The sequence below is a fragment of the Pteropus vampyrus genome, unplaced genomic scaffold (genome assembly GCF_000151845.1).
Source record: "Pteropus vampyrus isolate Shadow unplaced genomic scaffold, Pvam_2.0 Scaffold268, whole genome shotgun sequence".
In the NCBI taxonomy this organism is placed as follows: Eukaryota; Metazoa; Chordata; class Mammalia; order Chiroptera; family Pteropodidae; genus Pteropus; species Pteropus vampyrus.
Genome location: NW_011889049.1, coordinates 1105938 through 1116351, shown reverse-complemented (window position 1 = coordinate 1116351; position 10414 = coordinate 1105938).

Below are 10414 nucleotides of genomic sequence, written 5' to 3'. Positions count from 1 at the left end.
GGAAGGGAAGCTCCTTATTCAAAGGCCAGGGCAAAATCTGGCCCCGGCCCTAGCTTCGTTAATTCAGGGTTGGCCAGTTTTTTTCAGTAAAGGGACAGAGAGTAAATATTTTTCGCTTTGAGGGCATGTGGTCTTCTCTGTTGCAACTACTCAACTCTACCATTGTCGTATAAAAGCCGTCATCGCTAATATAGAAACTAATGGGCATGATTGTGTTCTAATAGAACTTTATTTGCAAAAGCAAGTGATAATTTCTACATCATGTTTACAGCCACACTATCCACAATAGGCAGAGGTGGAAGCAACTCGAGTGTCCTTAGAAGAATGAACGGATAAGCAAAAAGTGATCTATACATACGATGGAAGGAGATTCTGGCACGTGCTCCAATATGGATGAACTTTGAGGACATTATGCTAAGTGAAATAAGCCAGCACGAAAAGGCAAATAGCATACGATTCCATTTCTACGAGGGCCCTAGTGCAGTCAAATGTGAGGAGACCGTGAGAAGGTGGCCACCTGCAAGCCAGGAAGAGAGCCCTCGCCAGACTCTGACCATGCTGGCACCTTGACCTAGGGCTTCCAGCCTCCAGAACTGTGAGAAAATTAATTCCTGTCATTTAAGCCACCAGGTCTATGATATTTTGTCATGTCAGCCTAAGAAACTAAAACACCTCCCCTGTCCAATTTTAAATAACCACACTTCAGTAACTAGTTCTAGGCCCGCTGCAGTTTATTTCCATTCCCCTTCAGCTCCAGAGACTTAGAGGTAAGTGACAGGCAAACGTGGCATTTGGGAGGCTTCAGCATCTCTGCCACGAGAGAGGGCAGCTTCTGGAACAGGAGGACCTCAGCTGTGGCCGCCTCCAGAGCAGACCTGGTGGGAGAGAGGAGGAGTGGGCCAGGCAGGCAAAGGCATCCACGCAAAGGTTTTGTTATTAAGTCAGGTACCGCTGCAGGTGCCACGGGCTCCCACGCAGAACACTCGTCCAGGTGGGCGAGAGAGCTGGGTCATCTATGCATCGACTGCTTCATTCACTGAGGTGGTGGGTGGGCACCAACAGCATCCGCCTCAATGAAACGGTGTGCTGCCTCCCGTTTATTTTATTATTGTATTTGTTCTTTTTTAATATATCACTATAGGGGAAGAGCCTCTCTTAACTTAGGAGGCTAAAGAGTCCTAAAGACAATAGAAAAAAGTAGTGAAATGATCATTGATTAACTCGTTATTAATCCATTGCAATGACTGTTTGCAAAACCCAACTACTAGTTAAAGACTGTGAGTCACCCTCGATGGTCCGTCGGCTCCCCTGATCGTCCACGTCCAGCCCGCTCCGGGACCCGTCCACTCAGTCTCCCTCTTTTCTTGCCCGTTCACTCCTCCCGCTCCAACCTCGTGGCCTTAGTCACGTCTAACCGGGTCCCTGCCTCGCTTCCTCCCCAGATGCACCCAGCGGCCACCGGGGAGACCTTTCGAAATCGTGCTCGTTACCAGACGTTCCCTGGCTCCGCACCCTCCAACGGCTTTGCAGGGTTGGTTCCACGGCTCCCCGTCGCTGGCCTGAGCAGCACTGACCTACGCGTGGCCCCCGTCCCGGGCTCTGCGACCCCTCCATGCTGCTGCTCATGCTGTCCCCTCTGCCTGAATTTTCTTTTCTTCCCTCCTCTCTTCCCCCTTGAAGGGTCGATTCAGGCATTGCCTCCTCCAGGAAGCCCCTCTGGGCTCCCACAGCCTCTGCACCAAGTCTATCACTGCACTAGGGGAAGCACATTTATAGGGATCCCGGAAGAGTCAGCCGCTCCGGGCCACTGCAGGGACCACACCCTCCCACGTCGCAATCCCAGCCTCTGGCCCAAGGCTTGACCCACGGCAGAGGCCCCGTCCCTGTGCTTATGAAATAATATCTGTCTCTTTATTCCGGCTTTGTTTTTCTTTGTTTTCACCCTTTCCTTGCTGAGGGTGGGGACGGAAGGCCTGCCCCTTTCTGCCAGGACAAAAGAAGCAGCATATGCTTGCTGGTCACCTCTCTGAGGGCTGTCATGGGACTTTAAGAGGAAATGATTCTGTGTTTGGCTAAACGTGAGGTGAAGAAACATCACTCACTCCCGGGGACCGCCAGCGTTGGGCTGACCAGACGCAGCTCCCAGCGCATCCAGCCCAGGGCCAGCCGTGTGGACATGCGGGCGGCCGTGGGGGAGCCTCGAACAGGCCTGCGGCCACACCTGCACGCCACAGAGGCCACCACAGGCTACAGGGCCGTCTGTAAACATGCAGGTGTCAGGACTATGGCCGCAGCGGAAGCAGTCGGCCGGCTCAGCAAAGCTGCAGTGTGAAGACCTGTGCAGACCCCACCAGACAGCGGGCCCCGTGGGGTGCAGGGACCTGGGGGCAGAGCCCTGTCCTTTCCTCCCTCCCTCCCTCCCTTCCTTCCTTTCTTCCTTTCTCCCTTCCTTCCTTCCTCCCTTCCTTCCTTTCCTCCTTCCTTCCTTTCTTCAATAAATAAAAATATTTAGTTGGTCCAGTTCTGGCAGGCCCTGGGATGCAGAAAAGGTTACGATCCTTTCACTCTACCTGACAATGTGAATGCAGCCGCGCCCCGTTTTAGGCTCAGGGGGCTGGACTGCTGAGGAGACGCCCTCTCCGCCCTCGTGGAGCTCAGAACGTGAGCGGCCGTCACAGTCAGACGATGCTCGAATTATCCCACAAATCCATGCGGAGTTTCAGCCCCGGTCGTGCTGAGGAGGGGAAGATGGTGAGCCCAGACAAACAACAACAACAATAATAACGGCTGTCGGTACACAGCCCTCACCACCAGCCGGGCAGAGGTCACGGGCATTTCTTCATGGCCACCCTGAGATGGCGCTCACATCGTCCTCACTTTAAAACAGGAGCACAGAGGGGAGGAGTAAATTGCCCCCAAGCCAACTGGCCACGAAGGGCTGGTCTGCAATTCAGCAAACCCAGAAAGGCTTACCGAGGAAGGATATTTGAGTAGAGAGTGGAAGGTCAAGGGGCAGTTACCTGGGGAGACCCTGGGGCCCCTCCAGGCAGAGCAGGGCCAGGGGAGGTCCCCCAGGCAGGGAGCAATGCAGGAGGGAAACACTTTGACGATCTAAGAATGGACTAGTGAGCCAGTTAAACAGAATGCATGGATTCCCTCTCCTAATCCTGCACCCCAGAAACTGTGGGACTCCCCTGGCTCCCGCGAGATGTCACAGGTTTGTCCACCTGCCTCCCCTCCAATGGCTGAGCTCCTTGTGTGTTTTGGGGGACAGAGAACAGAGACGACCCTCTTGCTTCGCTTTGGATTTTCAGAGGCTGGCACCTGCCTGACAAATAGTAAGAGCACAAGAAAGGTGTATTGGAAAAGCACATGGCCGAACAGGTGTGCCACAGCTTGCATCCTGCATGGCATGGGGCACTGGATGGAGCAAGGAAGCGTCTCTTTAAATAAAATTAAATTTTAAGGTTGTAAAGACACGAGGTGGGGTGGAGCGTGCCACGGGAGCCAGCGGAGGGACAGCGGGGACCAGACGGCTGGCAAGAGGCCAGAGACGCCCAGGACAGAGGAGGAAGCTGAAGGAACAGGACAGAGCAAGCCTGTGAGGGAAAGAAGAGGTTATAGGGTAAAAACGGTAGGCTTGTGTCCCCTGAGGGGACTGGGGGAGGATGAGAGGCCAGAGCGCCAGCCAGAGAGAAGACACGTCAGCCAGTGGAGTGAGGGACAAGGAGAGCCAGGTGGAGGAACGCTCCAGAAGCAGGCCAGGAAAAAGCCTCTGGCCTGATGGAGAGCTGACGGATGACCTCTGAAAGCACCCTTTCCGGTGAGCAGGGAGCCACAGGTGAGCAATGCAGTCAGCTACGACTCCTCCCCAGGTCCGCCGGGAAAGGAAGGCAAATAGGGTGATCCCGCAGCAGGGAGGAGGCAGGGTCAAGGCAAGACCTGGAGGTGACAGAAAGAGGGCAGGGCAGCGAGGGGCAGACACCACCAGGCGAGAGAAGTGGAGAACGGGAAGAAGCCACGGGCAGCAAAGCCATCAATCCTGCATCCAAAACGTGTCCCGAATCTCTGCATCATCCTCCCACGTCAACTGCCCTGGTCCAAGTGCTACCGCCTCTTACCTTTTACCTGGTCCCTTTCCTCTCCCGCCCACTCTCGCGTGTGATTTTACTGTCCCTCTCATGGGCTCCGTGACTTTTAAGCTAAAACCTGAGCGACAGGAAGACCTGGAGGAAGAACGTGCCAGACACGGGCAACTGTAGAACTAAATGGCCTGAGGCAGGAGCGAGATGGCCAGTTTAGCTGGAGGTCAGACACGCATGCTCCACGGTGATGTTTCCATCAGCCTTTGCCGCGTAACAAATCAGCCTAAAGCTTCGTGGCTTAAAGCACAATCATCTAATATTTCCCCTGATCCCGTGGGCTGTCTGGGCAGTTCCTCTGCAGGTGTCACCTGCTTAACAGCTGCAGTCACATTCCACTGGAGGATTGGCTTGGCTGAGACGTCCAAGGTGGCATCACTCGCACGTCTGTCGGTCGAAGCGGTGTTGGCTGGGGTGCCTCGGTGCTGCCCATCCAGAACGGCCTCGGCACGCAGTAAACCTCGATTCACCTGCCTACCACCCGCCCCTCCTTCCGTCCGGGACCTCTCACTCGTTCTAGTGAACGGCTGACGGAAACATTTTATCGTGGGGGGGGTTTAGGAATGCTGGGGACAGCCCTCCAAATGCAAGCCCTCTGACCACTTTGTCCCTCCAGCTTAAATCTATGGCCAACAGAATGTAAAGCGACCCCACGGCTAACCCATGAGCGACGCTGGGCCTGGAGGGCCCGTGAGCGGAGGCTTCTCTCCCCGGGGCAGGCCCGGTGAGAGGAGGGGATGGGCCTCAGGTCTCCTGGCCCCCAGAACGGGCCTGCGCGGTGGCAGTTTGGGTGTCCCTGAGACCAGGCCGTGGCAAGCTGCTCGGAGCGGGAGGGGGGAGAAGGGGCGTGGAGCAGAAGTGAGATGGTTTAACGAGAAGAACAGAAGAGCACAAAGGACTTTGTCTGGCATCAGTCATGGCACCTCTATGACCCTCGGGCTTCTCTTCTACAAAACAAGGGACATGGGTGTGTTTGGAGCCCCTTAAAGTCTCCCGCGTGCGTTGAGTGTCTTTCTTCCTGGGGCCTGTGAGGAGAGGGTTATCCACGACACTTTGTGATTAGGAAATCTTCGGTCTACCCGTACGGACACCAAAGTGTCAGGACACCTGTGAGACTCTGTGGAAGGAAATCTCAAGACTGAGCCATGCGAGGAAGAAAGGTCAGCACACCTGAGAAACGAGAGGCCGTGTCGCGTGCTCCTCGGCCCTCGGCTTGTCTGCGTTTTCAGGGGAAGCGGTGGAAGCTTCTCCCGCACGTACTGACAGGGAACATCCCGACAGCACCACACTCCTGAATGTCACCGAGACGCCCAGCGGAACACCACGGCCGCAAAGTAACAATTCCTATTGTTCTGAATTGCCACGGTTTCTCTTTCATTGATGTCATAAAGTCGGTATTTATGAGACGAGGTTATTAAGATCAATAGGGTAAATAGAATGCTTAATTCTGCCTCTTTCAGAACGGCACGAAGCATTCTCCTGGCACCGTCCCAACGACTGAAGGGACCAGGGCGCTGTCACTTAGACCTAATCCCAAAGCAAAGGGCTCGCCCTATTAACGATGACTCACTTTTTGCATGCTTCTTCGAGTCAAAAATTCTCTTGGCCCAAAAAAAGGCTTTACTGAATTTTTTTTTTTTTTTTTAATTTAAAAGCACAGGTCGGAATTCTCTGTGCTCCTGGATTTACCACATTTGTAACCGGGTTGGACGTGCTGGTTTTCATTTCGACAGGAGAAAGAAAAAAAAGAAAAGGGAAAAAAAATAAAAAACAGAAAGAGGAAAGAGCCCTCTGTTTTAAAAGTCGTCTGGAAATGCGTGCCTGGTTTACCGAGTGCCCTTTTCAGGGGAAAACGCTCCGGTGCAGGGGTAAGGTTGGGTCCCAGGTGGACACAAGAGGCTGAGGGAATCCATGATCTCTGCTGAGCCGCGGCCTGTGAGAACCTCGCGCTGAGATGCGCCTGGAAGGCGGGTCCCCTCCTTCTGCCAGGACGAGGGGGGACGGAAGAGCAGTGCGCTGTTGATCTGTCGTTGCAGCAGAATAAGAGCTTCCGGGGTAATTACCGCCTGTCTATATTTAGATGAACCCTGCCTGTTGAGAGATAATAGCACAGACTCAGCTTTACCAAGCAGGCTTTCCCAGGAAGAAAGCGATCTCGCAACCCGTGCTCAGCATGGCGGTTCGAATTTAAGTCACCCGGTGAGAAGGGGACAGAGTGACCACGTTTTCTGTGGCGACTTCTGGAACCTTGTCTGGTTCTGCCTCACACTCCACGGAGCGGCTCGCATCAGATGGAAGAGAGAAGAAATAAGAACTCGGTCTCCAGTCGCCACCCAGCCATCCCCAGCCCTTGTTGGGGCCCCACTGGGGAGACGGATCCTTGTCCTAGTAGCTGTCACGAGACCATCACGGACAGGCTGAGCTGTGTGACCCGCCTCCTGCTCTCATCCTCCGTGCTTCCTACCAGCAGGTCAAGAGATCAGCCCAGTGCTTCCTTGTCATCCCTGTGATTTCTGCCCTTGGCCTTGACTCGTGGGATCCCCTCCTTCGAGTCCCCTTTCCCCTCATGCATGTGCCTGCCTCTCGTCCCTGGATTCATCGCCATCCCCCGATGTGTTTCTGCTGATTAACGGATCAGCACATAACCCACTGTCAAGCTCTCCAGGGCGCCTGGGTCACCATGGGGTCAGAGGGCATCTCCCCATGAGCCTCAGGGATGGGCAAGACAGCTCGGAGCCCACTCCCTGCCCACAAACAAGATGAGGACACATGAGTACAGATGTGGACAGCCAGGACAGGCGGCATAAAGTCACGGAGCACACAGGGATTTCAAATCAGGAAGGGGAGGTGTCCAGCCACCCGCCCGGCCGGCTAGCGGGCATTTCCACATCCGCGACCCCATCGGCTCCCTCTCCCAGCCAAGGCAGCAGTGGGCACAGATTCTCATTCTGCTTGGGATTCTGGAAACCAAGCCTCAGTGACTTGCCCACAAACCAAGAAGGTGGAAGAGAGTGACCCCAACCCCATTCCCCCTTCTCCCACACCCAGGGAGCAGCACGAGGTGCTTAGCTGGACGGGGTCAGAATCCGTCTGCCAGCATTAAAATCCTGGCTCCACCAATACGAGTCGTGGGGCCAGGGCAAGTATCAGTGATTTCTCCATGCCTCTGCTCACCTGAGAAACAGATGATGATGGCGAAATGTGGACAATAACGATCGAAAGGGTTGTCTTTTGTTCATATGAGATGAGATAATGAGATAACTTATAGGCGAGATAATGCAAGGAGGCACTTAAGATTGTGCAGGGCGTGTATTAAGCACCCAGTAAATAATAACGTAAATGATTGCGTTCTTCAGGTCGAAATCTTTATAGATGAGAAAACGAGGCTCAGAGAGGTTTGGTGACTTGGCCAAGATCACACGGCAAGAGACAGAGCCAGGGCAGTGATCACAGACACTCAGATGAGCAAAGACTTTCAAGAGTGACTATTCCTGCACCAACGTGATACAAAAAAATGGCATCCATGACCCTGTACAAACAAGTCGTAGATGGTGGTCCCGGATGAGATCCAGGTCCCAGCCCTTTGCTCTTGCTCACTTCATCCGGTAGCCCTCTAAGTCCTAATTGCGTGGAGAAGAGCCATGAATGGGGGCCTGGGCCCCAAGGCAATGAGGCGTGAGCCTCAGCTTCCCCCGCAGCCCCTCCACGTGGTCTAACATGGTGCCTGATTATTTCCACCAAGGGGCCTTCCCGCAGCCTGCCTCAGCCCTGACAATCTTCCTCTCTGGGTGGGTTTCATGTTATGATGAGAGAGACTTCCTGTGTCCTGAGAGTGGTAGAATTGTCACGTGAGCAAGACGAAAATGCCGTCAGACCCAAGGACCCAGGAAGCGAGGCCTCCTCGGTTGTCAGAAACTCATGCTTTACGCAAACAATGGCAATGGGGGCCCAAGAAAGGTGTTTTCAAGTGTAAATGTGCCTGGAGCGATGGGTCGTGCTCAAAAGACACGGCCGGGCCCTGAGGCAGGTGCCCTGAGCTCATGCTAGATTAGAGAACGCAGATGTCCGTAGCTTGGAAGAACACAGGTGATGGAGCTTTCGCACCTGCTCATTTTACAGATAAAGACGCAGAGACCAGAGAGATGCAACACACCGCAGTCCTAGGACAGATCGACAGTAGAGTTCCGCCATTCACTCCCCAAACTTACCAGAGCACATCCTTGCCAGACACCAAGATCAAAATGTGAATAAGGCAACCGGCCAGACTCCTGCGCCCAGGCTCTCACCGTCCAGTGGATCATGGCTTGGTCCTCAGGGGATTAAAATGGGGCTGGGAATGACTGACCATTACATCCGGAGGACCCAAACTCAAAGGCAGGTGGAAGCGAGGGAAGCAGACAAGACACAGCCTCTCGACGTCGCGTTATTAGTCAGGGTGAGACGGGTCAGGCCACCTGACTCGTGAGCACGTGGCCACGCGTGCTCACCACGCGCCTCGCAGATCCGCCTCACACGTGCATTCTCTATGTAAACCAGACAAAACAAAACCAGAGCCCAGATTCGGGAACTTTACGATTCCCAGAGTATAGAAGAGGAGAGAGAGGCCGGAGCCCCGCAGGTAGAGCAGGGAAGCGGTGGGCGTGGGGGCCGAGATCTGCCCGCACGGTCCACGTCTGCATTTCCAGACCCAGATCAGCACTTCACGTTCACTGCCAGAGAGGAGGGAAGGCGCTCCCATCGCCCCCCCACCCCACCCTCCACCCCCCGCAGCTTTGCGCCTTACTCTGCACCGGATGTGATGCTAAGGGTCAATTCTTTTTCAACAGCTTCATTTATTTGTAATAAAACCTAATCATGTTAAGTGTAGCATTCAACGATATTTAATACATTTTCAGAGTTGTGCAACCATGACCACAATCCAATTTTAGCACATTCCTATCACCCCACACAGAGACCCCTCAGTCCTGTTTGTAATCCGTGTCCCCCAGTCCCTGGCCGCCACTGAGCCCCTTTCTCTCTCTCTGCGTTTGCCTGTTCTGGATATTTCACATAAAGAGAATTGTGCCGCGTGTGCTGTTTTCAGACTGGCTCTAACACTTAGCAGAACGTTTCAAAGTCTATGCCTTCCGTAGCACGTATCGGTGCTTCATTCCCTTTTATTGCCAGATGATATTCCATCGATGGATGCAGCATGTCTTGTTGATGGATCAAGCAGTCGACGGACATTTCGGTTGCTTCTGCTTTGGAGCTATTATGAATAATGTCGCCATGAACATTGTAGACAAGTCTTTGTGTAGACATATGTTTTATTTCTCCCGGATAGATATATAGCAGGAAGATTGCTGGCTTGTGTGATAAATTTGTTTTTTTTTAAAGCTGCCAAAGTATTTTTCAAAATGGCTGCAGCATTTTACATTTCCAGCAGCAACAGAGGAGGTCTCCGGGTCCTCCACACTGTCACCAACACTTCCTGTGGTCTGCCTTTTTCACTAGAGCCGTGTGACTCGTTGCAGAATCCCGACAGATATCCCCAGAGACAGGGGCTGCCATGATTCCCACCTGACGGGTAGGAAGACTGAGGCTCGGGAAAAGTGAAGCGGCTTGCCCGAGGTCACAGGCTGGAAGAGAGCGGCCTTCGGGCTTGACAGAGTCTGCCCCTAAGCTCTGTCCTCTCCTGCCACCTGTGACACTGGCTTCTCATGTCACCACGCAGTAACCAGCACCTACCGGGAACCAGCAGAGTGATGAGTCCCAAAGAGCTCGCAGCCACTTGTGGAATCCCACGGTTCACTCGCTTAAGCCTCACGCTAATTTTTTACGGAGGGAACTGAGATTCAGAAGCAATCATCTATCCAGAGATCAGCAAATTTTTTTCTGCAAAGTGTCAGCTAGTAAATATTTCAGGCCCTGCAGGGCAGACAGTCCCTGTTCCGAACACTCCGCTCTGTCCTTGTGGTGGGGAAACTCCAGCGATGACACATCGTGGGATGAGCTCGCTCTCGCCAGTCAACCTTCATGTGCTGAAGCAAGCAGCAGGCCAGGTGTGGCCCACAGGCCAGCCGGCATCTCTGTGGTCACCCAGGCCGGAAGCTGCCGCGTGAACATTCGGAGCCGGTCAGCCTGGCATTTGCAGTAAGCCCTGTCCTCGCTGGCACGCCTCCCGCCCCCCTGTCGACTTCAGGATGCTCTTCCCAGTGCGGGTCTCGACTCTTATCCCCACCACGGTCGCTCATGATGGGGGCCCTGAAGTCATCTATTCAGCGCGGTTCATC